This window comes from Amblyomma mixtum, chromosome 8, assembly GCF_055824585.1.
Source record: "Amblyomma mixtum isolate Tamu chromosome 8, ASM5582458v1, whole genome shotgun sequence".
In the NCBI taxonomy this organism is placed as follows: domain Eukaryota; kingdom Metazoa; phylum Arthropoda; class Arachnida; order Ixodida; family Ixodidae; genus Amblyomma; species Amblyomma mixtum.
The window spans coordinates 25,657,302-25,678,047 of NC_143019.1; the positions used below are offsets into that span (position 1 = coordinate 25,657,302).

General features: G+C 48.7%; 1 protein-coding gene and 1 long non-coding RNA gene across 2 annotated transcripts in view; both read left to right on the forward strand.

The window, feature by feature from the left end:
- The window catches only part of LOC149331763 (membrane metallo-endopeptidase-like 1), a 607,819-nt gene that overhangs the window by 118,491 nt on the left and 468,582 nt on the right, over nucleotides 1-20,746 (forward strand). The window lies entirely within an intron of this gene.
- Nucleotides 6,529-9,813, forward strand: LOC149331766 (uncharacterized). Its single transcript, XR_016285098.1, has 2 exons — nucleotides 6,529-6,712; nucleotides 8,390-9,813. It is a non-coding gene; the product is annotated as an uncharacterized LOC149331766 (long non-coding RNA).

Here is a 20,746-nt window from a genome sequence, read left to right on the forward strand (position 1 = left end):
GCGGCCGGTAGCCACGTTTGAGCTTTAGAATTACCTCTGACGTCATACCAGGGTGAGAGATGGGCTACCAAGTCGAGTCGTCGCGCAGCGGCGGCCGGTAGCCACGCGTGACATTTAGAATGTCCTCTGACGTCATGTCATGCCTAGTGACGTCATAGCGTGACGTCACACCAGGGTGAGAGATGAGCTACCAAGTCGAGTCGTCGCGCAGCGGCGGCCGGTAGCCACGCGTGACATTTAGAATGTCCTCTGACGTCATGTCATGCCTAGTGACGTCATAACGTGACGTCATACCAGGGTGAGAGATGGGCTACCAAGTCGAGTCGTCGCGCAGCGGCGGCCGGTAGCCACGCGTGACATTTAGAATGCCCTCTGACTTCATGTCATGCCTAGTGACGCCATAGCGTGACGTCATACCGGGGTGAGAGATGAGCTACCAAGTCGAGTCGTCGCGCAGCGGCGGCCGGGAGAGGGCAATTTCGGTAGTGCACCTTGGATTGGGACGTATGTGCACGAATTCCGACTTGCTCGGGGAGCACTCAAGGCCGCAGCGGTGTGCATAATCGTCCACAATAGCCGCCGCTTGCTACAGGTTTGCCTCGATTTCTCCAACCCAACCGTGTGTTGCCCAGAGGGTGATGTCGTCCGCGTACAGGGCATGCTGCACACCCGGGAGAGGAGCGTTGGCTTCTTCGCCTCTACACCAACACGGTACTGCGCCCGGCAGTGCTCAAACATTTCAATTCGGCCTTTTCGGTCGAGTGTCCACACTGTGGGGAAGTGTTTGCGGACACGTATCACATGGTGTGGGCATGCCCTGCCAATCCTGCTTTCCCACCCCACCCCACCCGAGAGGACTGAGAGGCTGCCCTGCTCGGCTGCTCAACTCTCCAGGACCAACGAGCCCTGGTGACAAGAGCCCGGGCCGCCGCGGATGCCACAGGGGTCCCGGACTAGGAATCCCTCCCAATGATTGTGAGGGCCGGGCCCTTCAGGCACTTAGTGGATCTCGACCTCAAGCTCGAGTATTCCTATGTAATGGTGACTATCCTACCACTCCGCCGCAGGGACCCGCCTTTGCATATACTCAACGTGTGCTGCGCTCCCAAACTCAAGCGAGTGACTTTTGCGGACCTCTTTAGCCGCGCGCTAAGAGTAGCGGGCCGCGATCCCCTGCTGATTGTGGGCGACTTTAATGCTCCCAGTCAGCTGTGGGGGTATCGCAAGGAGGAGTCGCGCGGACGTAGGCTGGCGGAGCTTGCGTCCACGTTGGGCCTCACCCTCCACACGGACCCCGTCCACCCAACACGGCTAGGAAACTCCGTGACACGGGATACGTGCCCGGACTTAACCTTCACTCGCAACATACGACACGAAGACTGGCTCAACACCGAGGAGACCCTCGGAAGCGACCACTGCATCATTAACACTACACTACGCACACGCCCTCTCAAGCGTCCCAGAACACAAGCCCGTATCCCAGATTGGACGAAATTCAGGCAAAATTTTAACTCACTTGATAATACACCCATTTCCGCGCAAGGCTACACAGCATGGTCCCAACAGCTGCTGGCACACCTTTCCTCGCATGAAACACACATCCAGCTCTCAGAGGCGGTCACGGACGTGGATAACCACCTTCTACACTTCTGGGAAGCCCGTCGCAGCCTCGTGCGCCGTTGGCGACGCCAGAAACACAATAGAAAGCTTATAGCTCGAATTGCCGAGCTAACCCAGAAAGCGGCAGAGTACGCGGCCCAACTCGCCGACTCCAACTGGGTAGATAGATGCAACACGGCCGCGCGACAAATGTCCAGCCGAAACACGTGGCGTCTCTTTCGAGCCCTAATCGACCCAACCCAAACACGAACCGAAACACAAAAACATTTGCAGCGAGCCATGCACGCTTTTCCTGGCAACACGACTCAACTGGCACAGAAACTTCGGGACCAGTATCTGTGTACAGCCCAAGCCCCCCGTGGATCTGCGTACTCTTATGCAGGCAGAGAGAACACGGAGCTGGATCAACCTTTCCAGCTCCATGATCTGCGGGCGGCTCTCGCCAAAATGAAACGGGGCACTGCGCCAGGACGGGATAAGGTCACCGTCAAGCTTTTGACGAACCTGCCCGACTTGGAATACCAGTCCCTCCTGGAATACGTCAATGCGATTTGGCGCGGGGACACCCCCTGCCAATCGAATGGAAAACGGCTTTGGTCACTTTTATTCCTAAAGCTGGCAAACCAATTGACACAGATAACCTCCGCCCCATCTCTCTCACCTCATGTGTGGGCAAACTAAAGGAGACGATGGTGCGGGATCGGTTATCTACATATCTTGAATACAAACATGTCTTTGCGAGCACCATGTTCGGATTCCGCCCACACAGATCCGCACAGGATGTCCTCCTGCAACTCAATCGGGAAGTCCTTGACCCCCTCGAATGCCCCCATAATGACCGGGTCGTACTCGCCTTGGATCTTAAAGGGGCATTTGACAATGTAACACATGAGATCATACTGACTAACCTAAGTCACACCGACTGCGGCCTCAACACATTCCGATACATAAGGCAATTTTAATGGATCGTCAATCCTACATTCGAATTCAAGATAGAGATCATGGTCCTTACCTGCTCGGCACGCGGGGAACCCCTCAAGGCGCGGTACTTTCCCCGCTGCTCTTCAATCTGGCCATGATGCACCTGCCGGCCCAGCTGAGTGGTGTCGCCGGCGTGCAGCACGCCCTGTACGCCGATGACATCACTCTGTGGGCCACGCAGGGCAGCACAGGGGATATTTAAACCAGCCTGCAAACAGCGGCGACGATAGTAGACCGCTACGCCCGCCGCTGCGGTCTTCAATGTTCCCCTCAAAAATCGGAATTTGTGCACCTCCGCCCCTCACAGAAGTGCACAACTAAAATATCTCTTTCTCTCGAGAGTGGTCCCATACGCGAAAGTGATGAGATACGGGTACTCGGACTCTACATCCACAAACACAGGCGGCCAGACACTACATTGGCCAAACTCCGTAAGGTGGGGGACCAGGTGGGCCGCATGGTCCGCCGGGTTTCCAACAAACGCGGAGGGTTACGAAGTAAGGATGCCTTGCGGCTGGCAAACGCCTTCGTAACTAGTCGAATTCTCTATTCGACTCCACCTACGGAAACAAGAGGAGGATGCCCTTGAGGTCATCCTTCGCAAAATTGTTAAACGTGCCCTTGACCTCCCCATCACTACTTCGAACAGCCGGCTTATGGCCCTTGGGGTCGTGAATACTTTCCGGGAGCTCCGGGAGGCGCACCTTACAAACCAGTACACGCGTTTGTCGCTAACGGAGTCGGGTCGCCGCCTTCTTGCTCGACTCCATATACAACACACCCCTCTTTCGTGTGACAATAAATGCACGCCACTCTTTGAGCGCACAAAGATAATCGGAAGGGCCAAAGACCAGAAAACCCGTGAGGTCATCGAAGCCTGGCAGATTGATAGATATGAGCCCGAAAAGTGTGTAGGCGAGGCTTCGGTCCATCTGTACAAGAAGGAACTGAAGTTCCTGAACTCGATTAGATAGAGATTGCTTGTTGCGCATGCGTAGGGTTGGTAATGGAAAAAAGATGTGTTTCAATAAGCAGTTGCAAGTCCGCGCTCGTCCTGTCTACTTCTTCCCTGTGTATCGTCCTTTGCGTGGTTTTCGTTCATAGTTCATGGATTACCAACTAGCCCCCCATCGTACACTCCTACACCCCTCCAATGGAAGACAGGTTTCGCATCCCGGAACTGTGGAGACGTGCCCTCCACGTGCGGCCTCTTCCAGCAAACATGTCACATGAAGACCATAATGGTCGGCGCCTGGCACGAGAGGAAGCGCTAGCCCGATATTATGGCAACAAAACAGGTGTATACTACGTGGACGCCTCCGGCCCTCATCACGGGGGATGGTACACGGCCGCGGTAGTTCACAACAGCAACACAGTTAACGGCCTCACTTTCAGAGCCCGCAGTGCAACACAAGCAGAAGAGGTCGCGATTGCTCTCGCGGCCTCACATTCCAATTCAAAATACATAATTACCGACTCGCGAGGGGCCTGTCGGAACGTCGAACAAGGCAGCACTCCCTTCCTGGCCTATCGAATATACCAAAATTGCATACGGGATACGGACCCCGCACACCGTCACCTCATATGGGCCCCTGCTCATCAGGGGTTGGCAGGAAACGAGGCAGCAGACGCAGCCGCCCGCGCGCTCTATCACCGGGCTGTTCTCTCCTCCCCACGTGATCAGGAACCCGATTTTAATCGGGTTTATACGTTCAAAAATATCGCAACCCACTTTCAAGATAGCCATCGCCTTTACCCTAGCCCATGTAAAGGCCTCAAGAAGGCGGATGAGCGGCTTCTTCTCCGCCTCTTCACCAATACATTGCTGTGCCCGGCAGCACTAAAACATTTTGACCCCTCCTTTAGCGGCAACTGCCCGCACTGTGGTGCGGTGTCTTCGGACACCTATCATATGGTGTGGGCCTGCCCCTCCAACCCGGCCATTCCCCCTATCCCCAACCCAACCCGGGAGGACTGGGAGGAGACCCTACTCGGCTGCCACGACTTACAGGCCCAACAAGCCTTAGTCGGGCGCGCCCGGGCGGCGGCTACCGCCACGGGGGCCCAAACTAGGGACCTCCACCTAGTGTTAGTAAGGATCGGTCCCTTACGGGCCGATCAAAACACCTCCTGTTCTGAATAAATGTCTTCACCACCACTACCACCACGGTCCAAGCAATACCTCTCTTGTACATAGTATAAATAAATGTTTTACACCACCCCCACCATCAGCGGCGGATAGCCACGTGTGACCTGTAGGCGTGGCGCACTGCGTTCACTCTTTTGGAGGCGCTGCGCTTTTGATTTCGCAACCTACCAGGCTTAACCAAAGCTAAGCCCCCGCCAATTTTTTCACAAGCACCAAGATTATTCGGCGATACTAAATTTTTACAAGGGCTGCAGAAAGCAGTATCCACCACCGGACAACTCCCTTAGCAGAGAGGACTCTGTCGCGTGGAAGCAGCTACAGACGGGCTCCTACCCGAACCTACACGTACTCAACAAACTGTATCCAACACAATACAATGACAAATGCCCTTGGTGCCAAGAACCCTCCACGCTGTACCACATAACGTGGGCATGCCAGAGAATAAGCGTGGTACCAGTGATAACAAACCCGAGTGCGGAGCAATGGGAGGGAGTGCTCTCCAGCGATAGCCGGGTCGACCAAGAAGGTCTGATTCGGCGAGCAAAACTGGCAGCAGCATCCAGCGGAGCCTTGGACTAAGGGCAACCGACCTTTCAGCAAGATGGACGAAGCCATCTCAAAACCGCCGAATACAACCGAATCTAGAGCTAATAAAGTTTTCACTCACTCACTCACAAGCACCACCCTCACAGCCTGAGGCACTCTAGGACGTTCAGCCCCCATAAACTATTGTCGAACTCAGCAGCCAATTCACATAACCCTCGAGGAATGGGCACACGTGCGATGGAAGCGGATGACAAGGAGTGAGAAAGTGGCAAGAATGGAGGAAATGGGGTGAGCGCCCTAGTAGCACAGTATGTTACTGCAATGTTGCAACAACATTGCCAATGTTGTACTATGTTGTGCTAACATTCTTCAACATTAGATAATGTTGCTGCAATGTTGCCAAGCAACATGCTGATAACGTTGCCCTAAAGTGGTCTTTTTACATTGCAGCAATATTGTCAAATGATGAATAAATGTTGAATCACATACGATGACATTGATATAACATTCCTGCTATAGGTTAACTGTCTGCCCTCTCGGGCTATTTCTGAAGCCCAAATAGAAAAGCCGGTACCAGATCACTTCTACTCACCATGACAGTATTAATTTATTTATTAATTTTTACTTCGAGGGCAAGTTTGCATATGCAAATGGTGAGCAGTCCAAGTGTACTTGCACTCTGTGACACTAATGTAGAAAGATATATTTCTATCTAAAATATTTTTAATGAGCTGGAAGTACGTTGTTTTTCAATTAAACATGCAGACAAAATTAAAACTGCCGAAGAAATTTAGTTCTGGTTTCACTGACGCCCCGCAGTCTAATGGCCATGGATATCACTATCACAAAGAAAGGGGAAGGAAAAATAAATCAACAATGGGGGAAGTATAGGCTAGGTGGCGAAAGCTACCGCCCGGTAGAAAGGGTAAAGCCATTATCATCCATCCATCCATCCATCCATCCATCCATCCATCCATCCATCCATCCATCCATCCATCCATCCATCCATCCATCCATCCATCCATCCATCCATCCATCCATCCATCCATCCATCCATCCATCCATCCATCCATCCATCCATCCATCCATCCATCCATCCATCCATCCATCCATCCATCCATCCATCCATCCATCCATCCATCCATCCATCCATCCATCCATCCATCCATCCATCCATCCATCCATCCAAATCATCCAAATCCAAACCGCGGCCGCGCCGAGAGCCAATCCTGCGATGCGCGCTCATCGTAGAACCTGCGTTGCGTGTCAGTGGCAGTCGTGGCAAGATATTCACGTTTTTTGTTCTTCTAGTACAGTTTTTCTTGCGGTCGCCGTGCCCGCGCTGCTGTGTTTCGTTGTGGTTTCACTGGAATTCAGCTGAAACAACAAAGGCTTGCCCAGAGGATGATCTCGATGGTGAGTGATTTCTAGACTTCCATTGTTGTGCTGTGAGTTGTGTTGGTTCTTCGTGATAGTTTGATAAAGTGTTACATTCGTTGTACATGAAGAGAATGAAGTGTTCGCTAAGCGAAGTGTCCATTCAGCAACGACGCCGAAGAACAGCAGAGGTTGTTCACGACGAACTAGAAAACTGTTTTTCTGTTGTTAGGCTTGATAATGGTCATAGCAGCAGATTGTACGCAACATGAGCAGAACAGTATCAAGATGCCTTTTGATCGCATAATATTATTTTATCCTCTTTATCAGCGCCAGGCGAGGACGCAGTTGAAAGCCGCAGTTCACTTGTCGGATTTTAGCACCGCTAGCAGCATCTCTGACATAGAAAGGGCAACATAGGAGTTGTCGCGGATTTCTGACAATAAGGAGTTGGTGGTTTATGAAGATAGGATGACACTTGAGTCTGGTGCCGCTACTCAATGTCTAGAGCACGACTTGCGCGAGTGGGCAATTAATAGCCTGCTTCTCACCTGCATTCCCTGCTTAAAGTGCTGAAGCCATACCATCCAGAGTTACCCACGGATGCTAGAAAATTACTAAAGACGCAGAGGCATACTGATCCAGCAGTGATGACCGATGGTCATTACCACTACTTTGGAATGTTTCGTTCTCTGGAAGAACATGTGCATGTTCCTTAACGTCTGCACTTTGTGCGAGGGCATTACACCAGTTCTCATGCATTCTACTGGAAGATAGTATAAATCCAGCGGCATTTTAAGCAAGGAACCAGAATTTGTTCTTTCACTCGAAACTGACGCTGCTGCATTATACTAGTCTTTGCCTTCTCATTCCCAATACCCTTATAACCAACATTTATGGGACTGTGCAGCGATTTGCGCCAAGGGTAAGAAAAGTGAAATATTCATTGGTGTTCAATCATCCTTCATCATCGTCAGCCAGACTATAACCACTGCAGGGCGACAGCCTCTCCCATATTCCCCAAATTAGCCCTTTCCTGTGCTAGCTGCATCCACTTGACCCCTGCACCCATCATCAGTTTGTGATCTAGCTTATGTAGCCCAGGAAGAATCGGCCGTTAGCAACTTTGCCTTTCAAATTGTGCACAGCAGTGAGACTGAAAAAGACTATAGGCTGGGCCTGCCCTCTTCGCTCGGTTTACTTTGTCGGCCACCTGCCATGGCACAATTGAGGGAAGACAAAGGGAGTGATGTGCAACCACCTCCAGCCGGCTACGCCTTCATCTACAAACGCCCTTGTGGTTTTAAGCAATTGAATGGTCGTCCCCATGGATGACATCAGTATGTCCGCTTGTAAGGCAGGATTCAAGCGAGACAGCAGCACTGGAAATCGCTGTGAGGTGCGGGAATGGGAATTTTTGTTTGTAAATTATTTGCTTGCTTTGGAGGAATTTTAGGTGGCATGAATAGTCGATGTCTTTTATGTAATGAATGCATTTTTTAGCCACTTTCAGAACAATTTGTTGCTCAGGCTGTTAAAATATGCTCGCGGTGCCAGGGAAGGGCTTTTTTTTCACTATTTTGGTTTGAGCCAAGTGACTGGACATAAATTCTTTAAACAGAGCTGTCCAATGTCTGTGTTCCTTGAGGAGTGTAGAAGATTTGTTATTAGACGTGTATGCTTATATTAGGAAATTTTTTGTTCTTTTTTTTGCAGGGATGCAGCTTCGCTTGTGACATCATGAATTAGAAGAGACCATCATCGTGAGCAGCTGGAGGCTACCAGAAGACAAGCATATTTTAGACGTGCTAAATTGTTCAGGCAAATGTTGACAGTACTTTAAATTTGTAGTTTTCCAGTGCAACGGTGCATGACCAAAGAAGGGAAGAAGGATACTTGAAGAAAACAGCGCAGCAACAGGGGCAAGAGAGAAGATGAGACAGGTGCTGACTAGCAAGTGAAGGTTTATTGAAAAGGAACGCATAAAATATACTCTCTTCAGAACCAAGAGTGCGCATGAACTGCGCGAATAACACTGATAACCTGTCAACTTCAGTCATGGTGGTCAGGATACAATAGTTCACAATCATGAACAAGGACAGACAGTCGTTCATGACTGTGGACTGTTGAATCTTGACCACCATGACTGAAGTTGATAGCTTATCGGTGTTGTTTGCGCAGCTCATGTGCGCTCTTGGTTGTAAAGTGAGTATATTTTAAGTGTTCCTTTTCAATAAACCTTCAGTTGCTGGTCAGCACCTGTCCCATCTTCTCTCTTGTGCTTGTTGCTGCGCTGTTTTCTTCAAGTAGGTACCAACTTGCCGTTTTACTGAAGTTGGGAAGAAGGATAAAACACAGCGCTCACTGACAACTGGTTATTTAACGGCACAGACACTGCTTAAATGCTCTCAGACCAGCCTTTATCATAAAAACTATGAAAGAAACATCATATCTGCATTATATGATACAATTGAAGTATTGCTCGCACATTGTGAACCAGCTTTTTTAATGTGATGCGTCTCTGTCGCTTCACATGTGGTTTGTGGTCTGCTTCTGCTAAGGATCTTCGCACTTGAAAATCTCTGTACAATCACTGCAGTGCTTGACAAGTTTGGAACCTGTCTTCATTCTTTAGATCTCTTGCATGCAGATTGCATTTATGGGCCTCTAGCATTTTGCCTCCATCGAAATGCAACCACCGCGGCCAGGATAGAACCAGTGTCTTAACAGGCCAGCAGCGAGCACCATAACCACTGAACCACCGCGGCGGCTCATGTATCTGTGTGTGTGTGTTCCGTAGGGCTGGAAAACTATGCACTTAAGTCAGCGATGTCAAACAGCCCAACAACTAACTCTGCTGTTCATAATACCTCTGCTCCTTGTTTCTGAATGGCCAACTAGGTTGAACTGCTACTTTGTTTATTTGTTGCAATTTTGTGCACAAAATGAATGTGTTATATTTGGGAAATACAAAGTCCAGGTGGTGCATGTTTTCAAGGTGTGCTATTGTTGTATAAATAGGTTACTCAAGTGTTTTGTATTTATAACATGCCAGTTGAGAGGTGTGTGCACGTTTTCATGCTATGGTAATGTGCCTAGTAACTGTTTAAAACATTAGCTCTGGTTCTTGTTCCCGAGTAGCTCACATGTGTACTGTTTTTTTTTAGATTTGTTGCAAAATTCTTTGTGAAGTAAATAAATAAATCATATCCGTGAAAATGTAAGCCCTCGTGTTGCATTTTTCAAGCTGTATTGTTGAGTGTATTATAAGTCTGCTTCCTTTTTCGAAATTATATTTCTGTCTATTTAAATAAATCAGTCTAATTGTCAGAATAACCATGTCATGGAATCTTGTTGCATCTAAACGATAGGAGCACTGGTAGAGAGCTAATGAATGTAACATTTAAGGATTTATTTAGAGCAAGCGGTCTGGAAAGTATGGAAATACAATGTGTTGTGCAGTGCAGTCTTGTATTTGTATTCTATAGCAAGCACCGCATTACTGTGTAGCAAGGAGTAATGTCAATTGCTCATTCTTTTGACCTTAAGCTGCTGTAACCATTCTGGTATGATGATGCCATTGTACACAGTTTAGTCTTTCAAGAGGTCACTTTATGGAGCAGCAGCCATTATTGGTCGCTGAAATATTTCAGTAATTTAGAATGCTGTCTAAATGTTTCTGAAACATTATGACAGCATTGCAGCAATATTGTAGTAACATTGTCGTGGGAATGTTGCATGTGTGCGAATAAAAAGTTGTATCAACATTAAGAAAATGTTGTAGCAGTGTTGTATTAATATTGTCTCCAGAAGTTGCTTTAACATTGACTGAAAGTTGATGTAACATTGGAGCAATATTGTCTCAACGTTGTCTTATGTATGTTGCGTTAACGTGGCAAAAAGAGGACGCTAGCCACGTTAAGGCAATGTTAGAAGGTAACGTTGTGGCCACACTGAGGCAACAAAGCGTGCTACTAGGGCGATAGCTTGGAGAGGGTCATTGCGTTCTGACACGCGATCGTTTCCCGACGCATTTAATCGTTCCTTTGTTCTAACGAACGAAGGAATATTAAAGGTTTAACGCGTTGTGTGAGGCATGGCAATTTAATTTCATGAATTCTTTTCTAAACAAGGTGAAACAGCCTTCTGATCAACAATTACGTACTTCATTGGTATAGCTGCTTGTGTTCTCGCATAGAACATCAAGGTGGTATTCAGAGGTGTTATCCTCTATCTTTCAACTTTATTTTATTGCAAATTTTTTTCTACTTGTGGCATGTGTCGATATGTAAATAAAATTTTTCGTAAAGACGTGGGAAATTTACCCCTTTGAACGCAGCGACACCTACCGATGGCAGTGAACCATGCAGTGGTTTCTTGACGTATATTTTCTTGATACCCATTGACCGACAATATCGACGTCATCGTTGGTGGGCAAATTGCTGCGGATGCGCTCACCTTCCCTCATCCCCCATCACCAACCGCGGCGGAGTCTTACTGGGAGTCTCTTCTGACCAGCTCGTCCGCTCAAGACCAGCGCCGGATCATCTCCAGCGCTCACAGAAGGATTGCGCTCCAGGGGCTATCCTTCGCGTTGTAAGGGTGCCTCCTCCTCACATTGAGGAGGCATCCAAGTGCCATGTAGGGGGCTTCGCCCCCACGATTTACATCATTGGCAATAAAAGTTTCCACCACCACCACACCGCAATTGGGTCTGTGCTTTTGTTGCCGACTGCAAAGACCAACAGAATATGAAAATGCAAAAATGAAATCAACGTTAAAGATCCCCAGGCGGTCGACATTATTCCGGACACCTCCACTACGGCACCTATTTCTCTCTTTCTTCTTTCACTCCTACCTTCCTCTCTTCCCTTACGGCGTGGTTCAGGTGTCCGCCGATATATGTGAGAGAGATACTGCGCCATTTCCTTTCCTCAAAACATCAATTTAACAATTTACCAAAATTCGAGCATCACTCACGAGAAAGCAGGCAATCTGCTCCTTCGGCACGTGACCGGGATCTTTTATATGTTTGAAGCAAAATCACTTAAGAAGAATATTCGGCAGAGACATTGAACACTGCTGAAATGTTGGCGTGACATAGAAGTTTAGTGGCAGTTTAAGAAATGAGTTTATTTCGGGTGATTAGATGAGAAAAGCCAGCAGCATCTTTGCGTACGGAGATGGTACAAGGAAGAGGGTGTTGTCCATGCCAAGTGGTTCGAGAACTCATGACCTCATGACGTCATTGGCAATGCCTGCATCATGAGGAAATTAGAGTTGGATTAGAATGGATTACGGTGTATTGCTGGGGGAAAAGAGTGGATTCTGTTGGACTTCGGTGCGTTAACCGTGAATTACGTAGAATTGAGGTGGATTACGGTTCGGAGGCTGCCTTCACAGTACAAACTGCACTTCTTCGTTTGATGCCTCATTGCGGAAGAAACCTCGAAGACCGCAGGCCGCTCTCAGTTTTGCGCTGCACAACACGCACATTGGAAAGGAACCGGCCCGGTATTTCTGCGACAATTAGGAGAGCCAGGTGCGCCGTTTTTAACCAGGGCGCGACACTGGTTCTCACTTCAGGTTTAGCTCAGCTTTCTCGTAGTTCTGTTGGCGTCACTTCCGGTCAGATGCGTCTCATGAATGACACTATATGCTAATGAGTGTCAGACATTCTGCGTGGCTGTGGAAACTTCCGTGACGTCACGGACACTTGTGCTACATCACGAGAAGCGCTTAGTTCCGTCTCGTCGTTGGCGATGTGACAGCGGTGCCCTCAAGCGGCCGGTACCTAAGCCAACGTGATCTAGTGTACAGCTGGGCCCCAACAGAAGGCGCGCGAGGAGCAAAAAAAGTGCGCACCGTCTTAGTTCATTATCCGTGTATGCTTGTGGGGTCCACTAAAAGAACGCAACAACGCTATCTCGGCATACCCTTTAGGCGGAGCTTAAGAAACCCTCTAATTTTCCTGCATCAATATAGCGCGAAATCAACCTGCGCTTATATTTCGCATTAAGTCATGCAACTGGCAGCAAGTTGTTTGTTGTAACTTTTATGCTGAACCATTCAAACATCCGGAAGTAGTATAATTAGTAAAGCAGAATATGAATAAACTTCGTCGAGCATACAAATGCGCTCTCGGACTGCCGGCCAACACTTCGAGAGAGAAATTCCTTAAACTGGGCATAAACAACACAGTACAAGAACACATCGAGGCCCACCTTCTCGCGCAGAAAACAAGACTGATACAGTCTGAAACAGGCAGAAACACGCTGCGGTTGCTAGGCATGAGGGGCGCTTTCAATTGAAAGAAATCAACAGCACAGCGAGAGTTCCAAATGAAATCGGGAGGATCATTGAGATCAGTCCGATTCCAAAAACATGCATCCAGATATACATAAGGCGAGAAGAAAGGCAAGATTCGAATTCCACGAAAGAAGCTTCGCCGGGGAAAAAGACGTATTATGCGTTAAAGCAACCACATACAGACACCGATACGGCTCGGTAGCCAGCGTGGTGGATCAACAGCTCAGGGAAATCAACTGCGCTTCGATAAAAACCAACATCCTCGAGGCTGAGGAAGCAGCAATGGCACTCGCCATCACCCAGCAGAGTGACGAGCCCCATGCACACATCATTACAGACTCGCAAGAGGCGTGCAGAAGGTACAGCAGTGGGCGCATATCCACTGCAGCCATTCACATACTCAAGGCGAGGACAATCACCTTTACGAGATGCTTCATCACGTGGACACCAGGCCATGCGGCTGTGAAAGGGAACCGACGTGCGGATGCACCGAAGGGGAACCGGACGCAGTCACTAGACGGTTTGGAGCCATCTTAGAACACCAACGAGCCCTCAGGAGAACCTACCCCGTGAAGGAATAATAAACGTCCGCGAAGGAATAATAAAGGTTTAAGGCGTTGCATGAGGCATTGTAATTTCATTTCGTGAATTATTTTCTAAAGAGCAAGAAACTCAGCAGAAGGAGCAACATTTACGCACTTCATCGGTATCGCTTTTTTTGTTCTCGGATAGAGCATGAAGGTTATGTTCGGAGGGGTGTGGTTTGGACATCGATTCCATGGTGGCTGAGCGTCTCTAGTTAATTTTGCGTGCTTTGCGCCATGTTTGTTTGTGAGTACCCATGTGTCCGGTAACGTTGGTATGTGTAGATATGCAAGTAGAATTTTTTGCAGTGAACAACTTCACGTATGCCTTATGCCGCGACCGAGTGACGTCAGGGAAAGGAAGCTACGCCTGTCTCATGTCTCGTTGGACACCCGAACAGCGCCGTAAGGGAAGGAAAATGAAATGAAAATTGGTTTTCAGGAAAGGAGACGACGCCTCTCTCTCATATCTCGGTGGACACACCGAACCACGTCGTAAGGGCTTTATGGAAAATGAAATGAAATGAAAATAGGTTTTAAGGAAAGGAAATGCCTATATCTAATATCTTGGTGTACACTGGAAAGGAATCGACAACACAGTACATGTCTCTAAAGCACCCTTCTAAGGCAGCTCCGTATTCACTAGACGCGCCTTTGTTCATTCCTGTAGCCGCGTGTATACCACGGTTACTACGCATGCGCGAGGACGGCTATATAGCCGCTTGCCAGAGAATAGGCGCGCGCTTGGAGGAGGAGGTGGTGACGAAAAGCGGCTACGGCCGCTTATCTGTTTTATTGCGAAAGCAATACTACTTGCACTTTCACGCCTTTGCCGTGCCGCAGCGGTGACCACCATTGACCTTCATTGACCTTGATTGGATTAGATTGGATTAGATTAGATTGGATTGGACTGGACTGGACCGGGTTCGATCCCGGCCGCGGCGGCTGAATTTCTTGAAGGCGAAATTCTCGATCCCGGCCGCGGCGGCTGAATTTCTTGAAGGCGAAATTCTAGAGGCCCGTGTGCTGTGCGATGTCAGTGCACGTTAAAGAACCCCAGGTGGTCAAATTTCCGGAGCCCTTCACTACGGCGTCTCTCATAGCCTCATTTGCTTTAGGACGTTAAACCCCAATAAACCAAACCAACCAAACTATGGCGTAGGTACGGATATTGCTTTCGCAATTACCGGGCTTAACCAAGCTAAGCCACAGCGTATTTTTCAGCCAGCGTCCGCTCCGGCGGACGCCGTTGTTGCTGCGACGCGCGTCTTTTCTTCTCTTTTTCTCTTTCCTCTGAACTTTTAACGCTCCTCTATCTGCACATGGCAGCGGTGGTGGCTCGGCTGGACATAACACACGCGGAGAAGGTCGCCATTGCGTTGGCTGCATCTGATCCCAATTCAAAAACAATTATTTCCGACTCGCGAGGGGCATGTCGGAACGTCGAGCAGGCCTGGGTACCATATCCAGCCTACCGCATTCTCCAAAACAGCGTCTACACCGGAGACCCCGCGCACCGGCGTATCGTTTGGGCTCCTGCTCACATGGGCCTTGAGGGAAATGAGGCAGCTGACGCCGCCGCCCGCGCGCTCTCTCACCGGACATTCCCCTCCGAACCCGACGATCAGGAACTCGAATTCACTCCCGCTTACTCCTTTAAAGACATTGTTTTACATTATCAATCTGGCCATGGTCTTTATCCCCGCCCGTGTAAAGGTCTCTCAAAGGCGGAGGAGCGGCTTTTGCTTCGCCTGTATACCAATACTTTGCTGTGCCCGGCAGCTCTCAAACACTTCGACCCTTCTTTCTCGGGCAGCTGTCCGCACTGTGCGGAGAAGTCTTCGGACATTTACCACATGGTGTGGGCCTGCCCCTCCAACCCTGCTATCCCCCCTCACCCCAACCCAACCCGGGAGGACTGGGAGGCGACCCTGCTCGGCTGCTCTGACCTGCAGGCCCAACGGGCCTTGGTCGCGCGAGCCCGGGCGGCGGCCGACGCCACTGGGGTCCCGAACTAGGGACCTCCACCTAGTACTTGTAAGGGCTGGCCCCCTCTGGGTCAGCTCATGCAATACCTCCAGTAGTGCATGTGTAAATAAATGTTTTCCACCACCACCACCAGCCAGCTGGCAGTCCCGTGCAATTTCCTTTCCATTCTTCTCTCAGTCGCAACAACAACAGGCGTGAGCATTCACTATGGAAGGAGGAGAAAGTGAGGCTGCTGTATGACGACGCAGAAAAGCTGGGAATTCGACCGCGCCGATTTCCGTCTCCTCCACCTCCGCACAGGCAGTGTGTGGACGGCCGAACGCCTCCAACGTTATCGTGGTGCTCCCAGTGCATTGTGCGCGACCTGCGACAGCCATGTCGTCAAACCAAGCATAACTTAAGCTTTTCGCTTGTATATCCAGTCTTAACCAGAGATAAGCCACTGCCAAATGTTTTCTAAGCAGGAGGGAAATTTGCCCCTTTGAACGTAGCGACACCTAACGATGCCAATGAATCTTCTGGTGATTTCTTGACGTAAATTTCCCTTTCAAATTAGTGACCCCGTCTGACGGCAAGCGGCCTACAAAATCGACGCCTTCATCGGTGGGTAAATCCCCGTGGTTGCACTGACACCGCAGTTACATCTACGCATAAGATACCTTCTTACCGACCGCAAAGCCCAAACAAATATGATAATTTAAAAACGAAATCTGCCGAAAATTCGTGCATCACTTGCGAGAGAGCAGGCGCATTCGGCGGCACGGAAGCGAGGTTTGTTACATTTGTCAAGTAAAACCTCTGAAGAAGAAAATTGTGCAGCGACACTGAGGACTGCTTAAATATTGGTTTGTTTGTTTGTTTGTTTAAACTAACAAATGTTGGGGTCATATAGGTGTGGTTGCGGTTTTAGAAATGAGTTCATTTCCGGTGATTAGACGAGAAAAGCCGGCAGCAACCGTGTGCGTGGAGATGGTACAATAAAAGAGGGTATTGTCTACCCCAGGAACATAAACAATCGAGTGCAGTTGGGTCGTGCGGGCACCCTGGAGCGTGCCCCGAATTCCTTTGTAAATAATGTTTTTTCTCTCTCTTTCTATACACCAGGCGGGTCTTGAATCGCGGCTACGGCTGCATATCTGTTTTTTCAGCCAGCGTCCGCTCCGGCGGACGCGGTTGTTGCTGCGACGCGCGTCTTTTCTTTTTCTGTTTCCTCTGATCTTTTAACTCTCCTCTATCTGCACGTGGCAGCGGTGGTGGCTCGGCTGGAGCCAGTTGGCAGGCCCGTGCAATTACTTTTTCATCCTTCTCTCAGTCGCAACGCAACAACACACCAGGCGGTTCGAGCACCCAGTGACCTGATGATGCAATCGCCAGTGCCTACATCATGAGGAAATTAAAGATCGATTAGGATGGATTATGGTGTATTACTGTGGAAAAAGGACAGATTATGATGGACATCGATGGGTTAACTGTGGATGACGTAGAATTCAGTTGGATTACAGTTCGCAGGCTGCCTTCGCAGTATAAACTGCGCGTCTTCGTTTGATGCTTCAGTGCGGAAGAAGCTTCGAGGACCGCAGGCCGCTATTAGTTCTGCGCTGGACAACACGCACATTGGAAAGAAACCGGCCCCGTATTTCTGCGACAATTTGGGGAATCAGGCACGTCGTTCTTATCCGGGTACGTCACTAGTTTCTACTTCCGGTTTAGCTCCGGTCTGTCCGTTGGCGTCACTTCCGGTTGGCTCACTTCGGTTGGCGTCACTTCCGGTCTGATGCGTCGCATGAATTACACTACGCTAATGATTGTCAGACATTCTCCGTGGCTGTCGAAACTTCTCGGACGTTACGGGCACTCGTGCTACATCACGAGAAGCGCTTAGTTCCGTCTCGTGGTAGGGCATGACGTAGTGGCGCTGGCATGCGGCGGCACCTAAAAGCCGCGCGAAATGGTGTACGGCTGAGCCACAACAGATGGCGCGCGAGCAGCGAAAAGTGCGCGCCGTTTTAGTTCATTATTCGTGTGTGCTTGTGGAGTCCACCAAAAGAACGCATCAACCCTATCGCTGCACACCTTTAAGGCGGAGCTTAAGGAACCCCCTAAATTTCCTGCCTCAATATAGCGCGAAATCAACCTGCGATTATATTTAGCATTAAGTCCCGCAACTTGCGGTCAGTTGGTTTTTTGCAGATTTTATGCTTAACCATGCAAACATCTGCAAGTAGTTTGATTCGTAAAGCGGAATATGAATTAACTTCGTCGACGCCCCGATGTGGAAAAAATTAAGACCTCTTTCTCGCTTTCTTCTTTCACTCCCACTTTTCGCTCTTCCCTACGGCGCGGTTCAAAAACACCGAGATATGTGAGACAGATACTGCCCCATTTCATTTCCTCAAAAACCGATTTAAAATTGAATTTAATTAAAAAAATTGAAAATTGGTGTCTTGAGGGAAGGAAATAACGCAGTAACTGTCTCACATATCTCGGTGGACATCTAAGCGGCGTCGCAAGGGAAGGGATAAAGGAAGGAGTGAAAGAAGGAACGAGAGGAAGGGGCGCTGTAGTGGATATCTCCGGAATAATTTCCACCGCTTGGGGACAATTTAACAGCACACAGCTCCTTTTGCGTTTCCCGTGCGCTGTGCGATGTCAGTGCGCCCTGTGTGTTTCGCCTCCATCGTAAACAGTGCGGTTGCGGCTCCAGACGACTTTCATGGCTTCGCATCGCGGTGAATATACTCTTCATAATGCAGCCACAAAATAATAAAGAACGGCTGCATTGCGAGGGTCGTTTATATAACCTATGTGATTTATTCTTAAAGGAGGTAAATTACATTTTTTTTGTCATTACCAGCGCACCGAAATGGTACACCTGGCAGTGTTCTGCAAGCGAAAATGAGGGAAAGCTGCTAGTACACGTTGGGTTTTAAAAGCAATCCCGAGTCAGACTTCGTCCGCTAGTGTTGCATATATATATATATATATATATATATATATATATATATATATATATATATATATATATATATTGCCACCTAGTATTGCGAGGTGGCGCATACGAAGTAGGGCGACGACGACGAAGTAGGGCTCGCGCCGTGTGGAGTCTGTCGCTGTTGTTGCCCCAGCTTGCCTGGCCTTCCCTTTCGTGCCTGCTAATAAAGCCCCCCTTCGTCAGCAAGTACGTTACAGTCTGGTGTAGGCGCTGGGTATGTCCCTGTATATGTCTATATGTCCCTGTATATGTCTAATACTCCTCCGCATACCCTGGGCTCCAGTCCTTCGCTGGTGGACACCCCTGTGCACCGTGCTAGCCGGAGAAACCAAGGCCTACCTCCCGAACACGGGCTTTTGGAGTCTGCAAGAGCACCCACCCATCGACCTGTTATGCCAGCTGCAGCCCACTATACCTTGCAGAATCCGCGACTGCCCAAACCATTCCATGGCGGTCAGCTCGAACCTTTCGTGCCTGCTAATAAAGCCCCCCTTCGTCAGCAAGTACGTTACAATATATATATATATATATATATATATATATATATATATATATATATATATATATATATATATAAAGCACTACACACTGCGCCGCGGTCACTTAGAAGGGCCAGTCGTGTGCGAAGTGAAATACGTCAAGTGTCATTACGTACGGGTATGAAGAGAGGGACAACTTTCGCCGGCGTCTCCAGACTTCAACTATGCTTCGCATCTGCAGCGACTTGCAGCGCTGAAGACTTGACCTGGTGGATCAGTCGTTAGGACGCTGGCGTGCTCCACTGCACAATGTAGACTCATTTCAGGCCGTGGTGGGTGCGTTCGGACGAAGGGGAAAAAATTCAGGGGGCACTTTGGCTCTCTAAAGTGCTGCAAGGGGAAAGCGTTTCCTGGCGCACTGTGTTCTTGTTTAATTTTTATTTTGCACATTTTTTTTGCTCCTTTTCAATTGTTTATTGTTTTTGTATATTTATTTTCATATCCTATTTTATTTTTATTTTTTGCTTATTTTCTTATTTTTATTTTCCTTTCTTGACTTTATTCCTTTTATTTTTTTTATGAAACCTATGCATTCACTAGATGCGCCTTTATTCATGCTTTAACCTTGATCCTTCGTGGCGGAGTGATAGCGTCTCCTCTTCAAATGCTAAAGGCCCTGGTGCGATTCCCACCCTCGGCGCAGTTTCTTTTTAAGCAGTGACGCCGAAAGGCGGACAAATCTTCCGACGCGTCTGTTGACACTGCTGCCGACGCGTCTGCTAACGACAGTATGAGGCATTAAAGGCTTTCGCCTCAATATCAGATGCCTGTGCGCTTTGCGATGCCAGTGCAAGAACCCCAGATGGCCTTAGTTATTTCAGACTCTTGCTCTACGGCGTCCCTGAAAGCCCATGTGTCGCCTCAGGATCTTATACCCAACACATCGAGGCCTTCGTTTTGACTCATTTTTGCGGGCGGGTGAAAATTCGGCGAATTTCTTACCTCAGATTAGCGTACAGATTGGGTTATCCAGGATATGATTCCATAATGCGGATTTTATCGGGTCATATTTTGTATCAGAAGAGAAACCGCTCATGGGCACGTTTTTGTGCGGGAGATAAAATGCTATACTTTGGGCACATTAATTTGCACGTATAGAAACAGCAGGGGTAACCGAAAATGTCAATAACTTAGAATTTACTTGTTTTGTAATTTATTACAAGCAGTTCGCTGCGCACATCTCTACTGCGCAGTACCGCTGTAAAAGACCAAACCCTAGCTGCCTTTATAAGCTGCAAGAACATATTTGACGTACATGCGGTCAAACGCTGATAAGCCTTTGGGAGGACGCCACTAGCGTGGCGTGGAGCTTGATAGGGTGATGACAATGAGACGTCTGCTCAGTACACGCGCTTTTGCTTTCAGCGATATGTATGCTGTTCGAACCTGGCGTCACACGGTATTAAGCACTGGCATAAAAAAAAATTGCCGAAGATTACGTTACTTCCTGACACGAAATTTCAACGCAGGTCATGAGCCTTTTCAACACTTCGATAGATGTAGGTAAAAAATTCGAGCAATACATATATGCACAATTACAGACCCAGAAGTACTTGTATTTGGGCGTGCTGGATCATAACTTTTCAGGAGGACACAGGGGCGCAATAAAACACACGGACAAAGAAGTAGGAGCGCTTCGTCCCTGTCTACTTCTATGTCC